At 42.6% G+C, this 13,489-nt stretch overlaps 1 protein-coding gene across 2 annotated transcripts in view; it reads right to left on the bottom strand.

Moving 5' to 3' along the window:
• Positions 1-825, bottom strand: part of FRYL (FRY like transcription coactivator) — a 272,435-nt gene extending 271,610 nt beyond the window's left edge. For both annotated transcript variants that reach the window (XM_019829525.3, XM_019829524.3), the window contains exon 1: positions 580-825. The gene's annotated coding sequence lies outside the window, so the exon portion shown is untranslated. The remainder of the gene's footprint in view (positions 1-579) is intronic.
• Between the last annotated feature and the right edge of the window lie 12,664 nt (positions 826-13,489).

Raw genomic sequence — 13,489 nt, 5'->3', positions numbered from 1 at the left:
GCCCTCCCTTCACGGCCCGGGCGGCGAAGCCGTGGCTGCCGGCCTCCCTCCGCCTGGCCGCCGCCGCCTTCCTCCCCGCGGGGCGGCTCCCGCGAGTCGGCGAGCCGGCGGCGCGCGCGAGGAGAGCCGCGCGCGCGAAGGGGAGCCGGGCGCGCGAGGGAAACGGGGCGCGAGAGGGAAGGCGGGCGCGCGAGGGGCAGGGGGCGCGCGAGGGGAGGCGGGCGCGCCAGGGGCAGGGGGCGCGCGAGGAAGCGGCGCGCGCGACGGGAGCCGGGCGCGCGGGGGAGCCAGGCGCGCGGCGCTCCCCGAGGACCCGCTGCCGCTCCGGCGGGTTTTCGGTTGAGGCGGGGGCTGCGCCGCCGTTTACCGTCCGTTATGAGTCTTTGCCCGGGCGCCGCAGCCTGCCAGCCATCCTGGCCCGCCTCCCCCTCGGCTCTCATCAGGAAGGGCAGCCGGGCGAGGGCCGGCGACCTCGTCTCCTGCCAGGGCTGCGGCCGCCGGGCGGTGGGCATCCCGGCGCCTGCCCCTGGGGCTGGAAGAGAAAGTGAAATGAAGCGTCTTTCCCCAGGCGACACCTACCCGTCCCCAGTCCAAGTGCAGCTGCCTCGCTCCTCGGGCGCCGCCGGTCCCCGCCCTCGGGCCCCGGGCTCCGTTCTCTTGACAATGGCGCGTCCCCTTTAAGGAATAATCCGATCGGAACCGATCTGTGGTTAAACCTCCGACTCTGATTTTAACCGGATTTCTCTCTCTCTCCCCCTGAGCCCGACGGACGCCCGGCGGTGCTGCGAGCTCTTCCCACCCCTTCCCCGCCCCGCCTACTCCCTCGCCTCCCTGATTGGCGAGAAACACTACAACAGGAACAGCAATCCTCGCACTCCACTGGCCAGCCCAGCCGCCGCTCAGAGTGGCTCCCGCCCCCACCCCGCCCCTTTTCCCGGGTTGGTCCTACGTCTAATCACTCTCTGTCTCCTACTCGATCGTTGCTTTGGAGAACTGGCAGTCAAGGCTCACCCTCCCGCCTCCGGAAAGCGAACTTTATTTTTATTGGTAAAAGGACATCTTCCTGTGCACCTGATTGGGCAAGGAAGGAGTTAGTCTGCACGCCCCTTGCCCATTCTCGCTCTCTCTTCACGGGTTTGAGAAATACAGCCGCAAAGTCCTCCCTACTTTGCCTTCTAAGCGCCTTTCCCTTTAAATGGTGGTAGGGGTCGTGGACAGACTCACAGCCTGTATTGGGCAAAGCGAGAAAGGGAGACGAGAAACATTCAAAATCTTCTCGAGTAATCTATCCTGAGCTGGGATCCTGCTCATCCTCAGAGTCCTGTGGTCTAGTGAATGGAGTAGTGAGAATGAGTTAGAATACCTGAACTTCTGGTACTAACTCCTCCGGAGCTTCACTCAAGTTTTCATTCACTGCCCACTCTACTTTCACCGTCGATTCTACTGGCATTTCGCTACCCCGAGGAGCTTTCGTAAAGATATCTGCAAACCTGGAGGTGTCGTTATCTCACAATCGTTCATTTAAACAAACTAAATCACTTGCATTAAAAGTTCCGCTTCATTCACGTCCTCTGTGTTGTCTCGGCGTTTGCCACGAAAGCGAAGGTGCTCTTCTGAAAAGACTACACCAGAGATGGTTCCTCTCCCGCCAGCTTCAAAAGTTGAAGGCGTCCGCGCCCCCCTTCCCCCGCCCCCGCCCTTGCTAGATCACAGGGAGAGCCCAGGTTGACCGAAGCGGGCACCAGAAGGCTATTCCTTGAGGGATAAGGAGTCTGGCACCGGAAGGTAGACGCTGCAGCAAGACCTCACCCAGGAGAGGAGAAATTCTACGACAGCCTAGGGGGTTATGATGTCCCCAGTTTCCCACCAGAGCTGTAAGAACCCAAAGAGTTGTAACTACTAAAACTGGGTACAGTTAGTGCTTTGGTACCCATCTAAGAATGTGAGGGGGAAACGGTTAAGGGTCCTGGCCTCTTTGCCAATGAACTTTGAGAGCCTTTGGACCTCAGGATATTTATTTAGTGCATTTGCAGTGGTAGCCCAGTGGTGCCTAGAAAATGGCAGCACTCAGCAGTACCCTGGAAAGGGAGTTTAGTGCCAGAAAGGGGGAAATAACCATTGGTGGTCCAAAGGACTTTAATGTGAGTTCAGCTCAAAAATCTTACATACCCATAAATATCGGACAGTCAGAAAAGGGAAAACGCCTTAGGTAATTTAGGTGTTTCTAGTAGGGGCAAGAGACAAGGAAATATCTGGGTTGTATTTATATGGCCTTCATAGATGCTTCTATAAATCTCTTCTTAAGTGTCTATAACTAAATCCCTGTTTTCAGCCTATTCCATTTTGGGTTTTGGTGGTTAGGGTTTTTTGTTTGTTTGTTTTGCCATACTCAAGGTAAAGTAATACCAGTTTTCTCTTGATTTACTACTGTCAAGTTTTGAGATTTCTTCTGGGTTCTGATATTCTATTAGAATATAAGTAGACTAAGAATATTCTATACTCTAATATCTAGTATGATCTTCCGGAAATAAAAACATCTAGTATATCAGATGTGTACACAGTAGTAGGTTTTGTTCAAGATCTAGGTGATATTTTCAAGTTCTTTGTAAAACATCTGTTTTATGATGTCCAGATTGTTCTATTACACTGGCATTTGAGCTCATAATTCCGGAAGCCCATCTGTAGTAACCTCTAAATTCTATTCCCTACACTTAACCAACCATGCTGAGATCATCACCTGACAAACATAATTTATATTATTTTTTCTATTTTATATTATTATTATTATTATTATTATTTCACACTTGCCCACAGTAAGATTGTTTATCACTTTTTAGCTCATACATCGAAACTCCTACTCCTAATAGCACCATTAATATTTCACATCAAGGAAAAATTTAGAAAATCTGCAAACCAAGAGTTTCCAATATGCAGGTCATTTGTTCAGTGTTACTAAACCAGTCCCTGAAGAAATTTACTATTTGTACTTTCCCCTTCAGACAGACTTTATCTCCTGGAGAAATTTACAATGTGCACTTTCCCCTTCAGAGGGACTTTATCCCATGCCTTTATTTCTCATCCTTAAGCTAGATCCCCATTCTTTAAAGAGAAAGAGTCCCAGAAGTGCCTAGCTGGCTCACTCGGTCAGTAGAGCATGCAACTCTTTATCTTGGGGGTTGTGAGTTTGAGCCCCACACTGGGTGTAGAGATTACTTTTAAAAATAAAAAATAAAATATTCTACCAATGTGCCAATATGACTAAAGCTTTTTAACATCCTTGTATAGAGATCTTTTCAAAACTCTTTTAGAGGGTGAAATACATTATGATGATTTATTCTCCCTGCTCATACACAAAAGTAAACCACGTCAAAGAACTACTAGTGAAGTGCCAATAATTAGTTTTCCTTAGGAAAATTGTTATCATTTATATTGTAAATTCTTTTCAGTTCACTGTACACTTATATAGTAACTATTAGGTGTTAAGTAAAGAATAGAGGGAAAAATGAATATCTCTCCTGGCACTTGGGTGGCTCAGTCGGTTAAGCTTCCAACTTCGGCTCAGGTCATGATCTCGAAGTTCTTGAGTTCAAGCCCCACAAGGGGCTCTGTGCTGACAGCTCGGAGCCTGGCTGCTTTGGATTCGGTGTCTCCCTCTCTCTCTCTGCCCCTCCCCTGCTTGCACTCTGTCTCTCTCTCCCTCAAAATAAATAAACATTTAAAAAAATGAATATATCTCCACTGTGCAGAGACAGAATCTCCAAAATCTACCCAAAAGTGGCAAAACTTTACCCTTCACTTAGCACTTTTGTGGATACCATCTATTAACCAGTGATTTTCCGCAGTAAAATGAAGAAAATTCCGATTCCTAGAAGCTGTCGACAAAAATCTCTTCCCCCAGCCCTTTATTAATATTAACAAGAATGAAGCAAATTAAGAGAAAATAAATTCATGGTAATTTGATTTTATAAAGAAACTTCAAGAAATATTTCCTGGGTCTCTATAGAGACCCTATAGAGGAGGCCCATGCCCTCCATCTTTCATACTTTCAACGTTTCTTTGTAAAATGAGAACTGATATTCATTGAGAATTTCACTGAACAACCTTCAATCATCAGTGAAAGATTTAATTTTGTTCAGTATATTCTATCTATTGAGGCGGAAAGGAGATACTAATACATTTTTAGATTTCTAATTCTTTCCTGCTTAAAATCCTTCCAAGATTCTCTAGGCTCATACTGAATATAGTCCAAGCATCTCAGCAAAACAGACGTCTCCCTTTATAATCCGACTCCAAGCTACCTCTCAGATTTCTTCTCTGGCCACTCCTTCCTTTGACACTTGAAATGACTCCTCTATCAATATCAATGATCCTGTTCTTTCAAGCCTCAGTGCCTTTGGGCACGTGGTTCCCTTTGTGTAGAATAGCCTTCCCTTCTACGCTCTCCTGGAGGCTTCTCAGATATCCATCAAAACCTAACAGAAGCATTGCCTTCTTGGTGAAGACTTCAGATTTTACCCCCTTTCCTGACATGATTATTTCTCTACCACATACGTACGTCTCAATTCCAAGTGTCAAGTTGAAAGCAGGACTTAAATGTTTCTTTCAGTTGGTTAAGCGACCGACTCTTGATTTCAGCTCAGGTCATGATCTCATGGTAGGTTGGAGCCCCAGGTGGGTTTTCACATTCACAGCTTGGAGCTTGCTTGGGATTCTCTTTCAACCTGTCTCCCACCCGCCCCCCACCCCAGACTTGAGGGCATAGGAGCATGTACAATCTCTCTCTCAAAATATATAAATATATTTTTTAAATATTTCTTTTTCTGTCTCTTGCACTAATCTGATCTGTTCTCCAAGATCAAAGGCCATGCTTGTACATCTTTTTATCAGCATCACTTGGGTTGATGCCTGGCCTAACTAAGGCTTTTAATAAATCCATGTCAAATTGAGTTGAAGGAGTAAGGCCGAAACAAAAAGGTTAACTTACAATGTGAAAATCTAATTAACCAGAATACTATTCTAGGAATTTTTTTTATAATTTTTTTTAAGTTTTATTTATTTATTTTGAGAGAGAGAGAAAGTACAAGCAGGAGAGGAGCAGAGAGAGAGGGAGATAGAATCTCAGGCATGCTCTGCACTGGCAACACGGAGCCTGACTTGGGGCTTGAACTCAGGAACTGCAAGATCATGACCTGAGCTGAAACCAAGAGTCAGACACTCAACCAGCTAAGCCACCCAGGAACCCCTAGGAATATTTTAATTACTTAATATTTTATTGTAAATCTGTCTTATCAGTCTAGATCACTGGTTCCCAGACATTATTTCATGGACTGGTAAAAATTGCAAGGAATTTTTGGTAACTAACATGGCCTTAACAAGTTTTTTATTCTGCAAAGTAAAGGCTTAAAAATAAGTATAAATAAACCATCTATCTGTTCTTCCCATTATTTCATAAAATCAAAATATTTTAGGGGCGCCTGGGTGGCTCAGTCGGTTAAGTGTCCGACTTCCGCTCAGGTCATGATCTCTTGGTCTGTGGGTTCGAGCCCCACGTCGGGCTCTGTGCTGACCGCTCAGAGCCTGGAGCCTGTTTCAGATTCTGTGTCTCCCTCTTTCTCTGACCCTCCCCTGTTCATGCTCTCTCTCTGTCTCAAAAAGAAATAAATGTTTAAAAAAAATGAAAAAAAAAATATTTTAAAAACCAAAATTGGGAAGGTCATAAGGTCAAAATAAACGTTCTTTGAATAAATTAGACATTATAAAGAACTTGCACAAACAAACCTCCAATTGAGACTAGCATACTCATTGCACTTTAAGTTACTCAATCTGATGCCTCTTTTCATCTATTTTTAAAGAATGGTTTAGAAATTAAAATATTCTTAAGGTTTTTTCCCCCATGATGTCCATAGGAGGAAAAACTATTTGATTTTCTGTTAATTTTCACTCTACCTGTGAGTAAATGTCATAGGGTCACACTGACTGACTTGCTAGCTTCCTGCCAGAATATTTTAGAGAAACTATTATTTTTTTTTTAACATTTATTTATTTTTGAGACAGAGAGAGAGCATGAACAGGGGAGGGTCAGAGAAAGAGGGAGACACAGAATCTGAAACAGGCTCCAGGCTCTGAGCGGTCAGCACAGAGCCCGACGCGGGGCTTGAACTCACAGACCGCGAGATCATGACCTGAGCCGAAGTCAGATGCTCAACCGACCGAGCCACCCAGGCGCCCCAAGAGAAACTATTATTTATGAAAGCCCTTGCAAAATGCTACTTGAATTCATTTCTTCATCTACCATGTCTTATAGAGTTCCCTTACTATTCTTTTGGGAAGCTTACCACTTTTTAAAAATCATTGTTTAATCCTTAGAAAGTTCCCCCCTTGGGGCGCCTGGGTGGCGCAGTCGGTTAAGCGTCCGACTTCAGCCAGGTCACGATCTCGCGGTCTGTGAGTTCGAGCCCCGCGTCGGGCTCTGGGCTGATGGCTCAGAGCCTGGAGCCTGTTTCCTATTCTGTGTCTCCCTCTCTCTCTGCCCCTCCCCTGTTCACGCTCTGTCTCTCTCTGTCCCAAAAATAAATAAATGTTGAAAAAAAAATTAAAAAAAAAAATGTTTACCCATATAGTTTCTGAGCTTACAAAAATTTAGGTTAAGTGCCTGATAACCATTGATAAATACCATAATGCCTATCCTGTCACAGTTAGATAATGATAATATGAGCCATATTAAAGCACATGCAGAAATGTTTGTGTTACATTAATGCAAATGTATTTATATATGTATATATACTCAAGTATACATAATTATATATAAAGGTGCTTTTTTAAATAGTGCAACCCAATCAGATACAAATTTTTTATGATGGGATAATTCATAGTGGCTAAGCATCGTATAGAAGAAATCTTCTAATGCTATGTATGGTAAAGGTCTAGAAATATCACCTTCTAAACTGGGTCAAGTAATTGATTTTTTTTTCAGATAATTGCTTATTCAGTGGAATACATGATTAATGTGTTTGGAGGCATCTTTTATTAATAAGATATTATATTTATTTTGTCTTCATATTCTGTACCTATTTTAGATAATTTAGGAGCTTTATATTTTAATATTATTTTATTAATTGGGATACCTTTATCAATAAGATCTTAACTTTGTCAAAAATATTTTACTGGTAATATGTTAGTATTTTGCCATTTTTCTTTTTTTTTTTTTCATCATTACAAAGGGACTTCCACTCTAAACAGACCCATTGTGTGAAAATGTGAACTTAAAGAAGAGATAAATCAAGGATTAAATACTGACTTTATAAGTGGATTACTCTGAAGGAATTTTGAGAATATTTTTCAACTTGATATTTCCACTCACAAACAGCTTTTCAGAAGTGAAAAGCATGACATAAAGAAAAACACCTATATTCAGTACGATCCCCTTTGTCCATTTCTCAGTAAAAATGTCTGAATTCCACAGCCAAGAGACTATATAGTGGTTACTTTACAGATTATATAGTTTTAATGTTTATTTATTTTTGAAGGAGAGAGCGAGAGACAGAGTGTAAGCAGGGTAAGGGCAGAGAGAGAGGGAGACACAGAATCTGAAGCAGCCTGCAGGCTCTGAACTGTCAGCACAGAGCCCCACGCGGGGTTTGAACTCACAGACTGTGAGATCATGACCTGAACCAATGTCGGACACGTAACTGAGCCACCCAGGTGTCCCACAGATTAGATTTTTAAATTAAATAATTTAAAGGAATGAACACATCATCTGTCCCCGTTAAAATGGTTATCTAGTGAGTACTCTTGTGAAATCACTTTGAAATGGTCTTAAACCTGTAATGCATATTTTAAAGTGTTGCTCTGGTAAGTATGAATTTGTAACTGGTAAGGGAAATAGTCCCTTTTAAAAAAGACAGGAAACACTTTTTAGTCCATTTCCAGTTTGTGAGTTGAAGGAAATGTGATGGGAAAATGTAGGCACTCTATTTAAATTCATTGCTACCACTTATCAACTCATTATCTCATTTGGGAAAGGAACTCATGAATTATCCAAAGAACTGGGAAATTTGACGACAGAGGACAGTTACATGATCATACTACCGGCAAAGGAGTATGCCAGATGACTGATCTCTTTTGGGGGCTTCTGTCTGTTGATCGAGAAACAGAAAAACAAAGGACAAAGGAAAGTCTCTTTAATTAATCCTACCAACTAAGCAAAATAAATAGATCATTTGTTTCCGCAACAGAAGCAAACTGTTAACAATTGAGAAAAGCCACCTGCAGGTGCTTTTGAACACAAGCTGCCCCAGAGTCCAAAATTACTATTGTTTAACACAAGGGTCAGCAAATTTTTTCTGTGAAGGGCCAGATAGTTAAATATTTTTGGTTTTGTGGGCCATCTGGTCTCTTTCACAACTACTCTGTCGCTGTAGCACAAAAGTGGCCATGGAGAATACGTGAATGAACATGCAGGGCCATGTTCCAATAAAAGTTTATTCATGGACACGGAAGTAGAATTTTATTTAATTTTTGTGCGTCAAGCTATATCATTCTTCTTTTGATTTTTTTTCAATCATTTAAAATATAAAAACCATTCTTAGCTTGCAGGTCTCAGAGGTAGTGGGTCAGATTTGCCTATGGCTATAGTACTGACTCCTGGTCTAACATAACTCTAACTCATCAAAAAAAAATTTTTTTTTGTTTTTGTTTTTGGTTGAGTACCTAGGATGTGTCATGTACTATGTATGAGAAGTAAAGAAGATGATTCATTTTCAGAAATATCAAATAAAAGCTGTGCTGTCTAGTTAACAGTAGGTTTACAACCTATTGGAAATATATATGAACCCCCCCTCCCCCATAATGGAGTCCCAAACCCTTGGACATTCCACTTCCTGGTTATTCTTCCCCTCTCCGATTTGCGGGCTTATTTTCATGCAGACTTATTTTCATGGGCTTTGCAATGAGCATGCATCAAAGAACAAAGGAGGGACTGAAGGTCTCTGCCTCACCTAAAGAAATGTACATTTATTCCAATCAGAGTACTTTTTGCCTTATATGGGCATAGGCTACTTCCGGGTAAGTCTGTAGTCTCTGTAGTCCTCAGCCAATGAGGAATCAGGTGAAGCAATTGCACACTAGGAGATAAATTGTCTGCTGTAACTGCCCGAGTGTGCCTTGCCATCAGACACCTGCTCTTGCCTCCCTTCACTGTGCTCTGAGTCTCTGCGTCCCTCCTTTGATTGGGTCAGTGGGCTTATTTCTCACACTATGCTAGGTCTGAGGACTCTAGGGGCTGACAAGATGGATGTGGTCTCTGTCCTCATAGAGCTTATGGTATAATAATCGCACAAATATATATAATTAGAAACTGTAATCAATGGCTATGAGGGAAGAGTACAGAATGGTCTAAATCGTGAGTTATAATCTAGACTAGGAGGTCATGGAAGGTTTCCCTAAGGACGTATTCTTTGACAAGGACTGAAAAATGAGTATGCACTGACATGAGGAAGTGGGGGGTGGAGAGGAGAAAAATCTTTCAGGCAGAAGGCACAGCAGGTGCACCACCTTGATGGCACTGAGAAAGGCCCTGTGCCCACAAAATACAAAATGAAGGGAAAAGAGACATGCAGTTAAATTGGAGAAATAAGTAAAAGCAAAAGCAATCAGGGCCTAGTGTTTATTCAAAGTCATAAAAAACCACAACACAGTCAGATTTGCATTTTTAAAAGATCCTTAGCTGTAGTATGGAGAAAAGACTAGAGGAGTGCAACAGTGGTGACTACAGCAGTCAGAGGCTTCTTGACCCTGGACTCGAGGCACTCAAGCCAAATACCACTATTTCACTCATGCCAGGCACTTGTTCTTAATACTTTACATGTATTAATTCATTGAAATTTCACAGCAACTCCATATATAGGCACTGCCACCCTCCCTTTTGGGAAGAGGAGACTGACTATATGCCAATTCCTTCCCTTAGTGCCCCCTCAGTTGTCTCTATAGAATTATGGGAAGTAATTGCAGGAGAAAGTTTAAGAGTGAGGAGGAAAAGAGAGGAAGAGGGGCGCCTGGGTGGCTCTGTTGGTTAAGCATCTGACTCTTGATTTTGGCTCAGGCCATGATCTTGAGGTTCGTGGGATCAAGCCCTGCACTGGGCTCTGCACTGGCAGCCTGGAACCTGCTTGTGATCCTCTCTCTTCCTGTCTCTCCACCTCTCCCCTGCTCAAGTGTGTGCTCTCTCTCTCTCTCTCTCTCTCTCTCTCTCTCTCTCTCTCTCAAAATAAATAAATAGACTTTTAAAAGAGAGAGAGAGAGAGAGAGAGAGAGAGAGAGAGAGAGGCAGAAATAAATGAGGAAGTTGTGTTCTGTGGGACCATAGCCTTGACTCAGACCCAAGTCTCTTTTTCAAGAGATTATATTGTTTATTGGGAATGAAGCCCAAATTCAACAAGGTAGCTATCTTGGGTATCTGTGGGAAGCCCATGTGAAAATACTCATTGCTACAAAAAAATACTCAACATAATGTTTGGGACATACTTACACTAAAAAAGTCCCTCCTGTTTATCTAAAATTCAAACCTAACAGGGTGTCCTGTATTTTATCTGGCAAGCCTACACTATGGAAACACAGTCGCTCCTATAAAACCTCAATGTCAGCTGGAGATACCTGGACCCTTAAGATTTAGAAAATGATCCTGTGCATGTTATAAAATCCAAAGGCCTTCCCAAGGATTTTTGTGAATTACCGGGGCAAGGGTGTGGGATTTGGGTGGTTCTGTTCTCACCTTTGCTTCCAGGCTCATTCTTTCTCACTGAAGACTCCCTTCTGAACTCTTTTAATATCAGGGAAACCAGCAAACCTATGGAAACATCATGAGGATGTTCACAGGAGAGTGGAGAGTTGAATGGAGCAGCCCCATTAGGCATAGCTTCACAAACAGCTCAGAGCAGAATTTTATTATACTCTGTTCCTTAGAGTCCTTTCAGCCACCTACCACCAATGCTCTCTCATGACCCTCTGCCATCATCCCTGGGTCCTGCTCACCCTCTTGACATGCCTCTTCCCCTCTTGTGTCTTTTTCTTGACCTTCTCTCAGTAGCCAAGAATGTCTCTCCTCCTGTAGAGCAAATGCCCAAACTAAGCAGGTCTGACTCCTTTTGTAAAGCTTTATCGCCAGCTGATTTCCCAAGACCTCAGGATCTCAATCACTTATTGAGGCTTTCTTTCAAAAAATTTCAAGTCTGAAATTCTCGCTAAGAAGAATTCTGATGCCAGCAGATGAGACAATAATCACTTTCTCTTAAGTTGTTGCCATAATTTTCTGCCAGCATGCAGGACAAAGAACGATATCTCTTTTGGTTATAGCCAAAGGGGCCCATCCTTACTAGTTACATCATCATTTTCTTGGGAGAAGTTTCACTGCTTTTTGCCTTGTGACAAAGTTCAGGAAAACCGAATAGGTAGCCTTTTGGATCCCATTATGGATTACAGATAAACCTGGGCTTTTTCTCTGCCTTGAAATCTAATTCAAATTAAAGTCAGTTACTTTTCTCAAGGTAAAAAAAGAAGGTTTGGGTGAACACATCACCATTTGCTATTGTTGGAAGCACTGCCTGCTCTTTTATGGGAAAAAAGAAAGAAAAAGAAAGAAAGAAAAGAAAGAAAGAGAGAGAGAGAAAGAAAGAGAGAGAGAGAAAGAAAGGAAGGAAGAAACGAAGAAGCTATTATATAAACTCAGGAAGAAAAGAAAAGATGGAAAGATACGGAAAAAGTGGGCTCTGTAGAACCATAGCCTTGGCTCACATCCTATCCCATTATCTTTTCCAAGGATTGTCTTCTTTTTTTAAATTTTTTTTTAACGTTTATTTATTTTTGAGACAGAGGGAGACAGAGCATGAACGGGGGAGGGGCAGAGAGAGAGGGAGACACAGAATCGGAAGCAGGCTCCAGGCTCTGAGCCATCAGCCCAGAGCCCGACGCGGGGCTCGAACTCACGGACTGCGAGATCGTGACCTGAGCTGAAGTCGGACGCTTAACCGACTGAGCCACCCAGGCACCCCCCAAGGATTGTCTTCTAACTTTAGCTTTGTCTGCCTATTTTCCAGATTGTCCTGAGATACTGCAAAAGCCACGTACAGACATGCCGTATGTGTAGTGATCCCGCCAGTCAATTCGAATAATAATATGAAGATTTACGAATACATGTTCCTGTGAGTTCATCTACAGCAAAATGAAATAAAGAACTTAGTCAATTGTACAGGTACATTCAAAAATGACTTTGCTACAATTATCTTGATATTTAGCCATTTATTGATCAGTGGTGGGGAGGGGGGTTTGTTTGAACTCTCCAAATAAAAGCCTTAATGTTTTGCTACCTTTCTTCAAGTGTAAATTTGGCCTGAATTCCAGTGTATTGATAAACTGAAATAGAGACGGGTATATATGTATATATCACATATATTAATTATGTAAATGACAAGCAGATTAGTAGTATAGCAGCTACCCTGGTCATATGATCACAGACAAGCACAGGCTCAAGTTCAAGTAACAGAACAATAGGTAATTGATGTGTCATTTCTTCAGGAAGTCACACATCAGATATTAACTCCCACATATAACAAAAGTACCAACATAGTAAATATTTTTACAAACCAAGTGAAAAATTAAATCCGCTTTCATTAAACTAAACCCTTAACATAGAAAAAAGTCACAACAACTATTTTAAATTATCCTTCAAAGAGACATCTTACTCTTAGAGAATTAGGCTCTTTCACTCAGGCGGTATCTTTGTCTGTGGTAAAGAAAACCCTCCACCTTCTATATCCTGGAATTTTAGCAGGTCACTTTCTCCATAAGAAAAGTTTTACAAACCATATGTAGCCATCTGATCACTGTTGTGAAATCCCACTCAACACAATTTAGTATTTTAGGTCTATTTATGGAAGTCCTGCTATGTGAACATTTTTAGCCTGTACGATGTCAGCCTGGTAATTTTCATGCAAGTAAGATAACAATTTGTTCTAGCCTCCAAAATGGTACTGACATCAAACGTGTCCTTCACGCTGGAGAAGTTGTGCCTGAAGAACTTCTAGCAAAAGCAGTAAAATTAGTGGCAAGAGCACGTCTGAGGCGGCAGTGCTAATCGGGGGGAGGGGCAGTGGCTCTTCCAGGCCCGTGTGATGGAGCCAGCGGTCACTGTTGAGTGACGGTGAAGGAGAAAGCATCTAAGCTTCAAGTTAATCTCTGCCCTGACATGGAGATTCTGCCAACCTCGGGGAATCTGAGTCGTTGTTTCTAACGGTAATGCCATTACAGACCCCTACCTACTTTTCTTGCACCAACTTCCACTATCCCGGGATGCTTCGATCAGATCGGTCTACATGCTGTCCCCCAGATTCCTTTATTGCCTTTGCCTATAGTACTGAAAAAGTTCTCAGAAGAGTAGGGCTCAAGGTTAACAGAGAAGTCAAGAGAGTAGTACTTAATCATCGTGGCATTAGAGCAG

Source organism: Felis catus, chromosome B1 (assembly GCF_018350175.1).
Source record: "Felis catus isolate Fca126 chromosome B1, F.catus_Fca126_mat1.0, whole genome shotgun sequence".
NCBI lineage: Eukaryota > Metazoa > Chordata > Mammalia > Carnivora > Felidae > Felis > Felis catus.
Note: the sequence above shows the minus strand (reverse complement) of the source record. Positions and strands in the feature narration are given on the sequence as shown.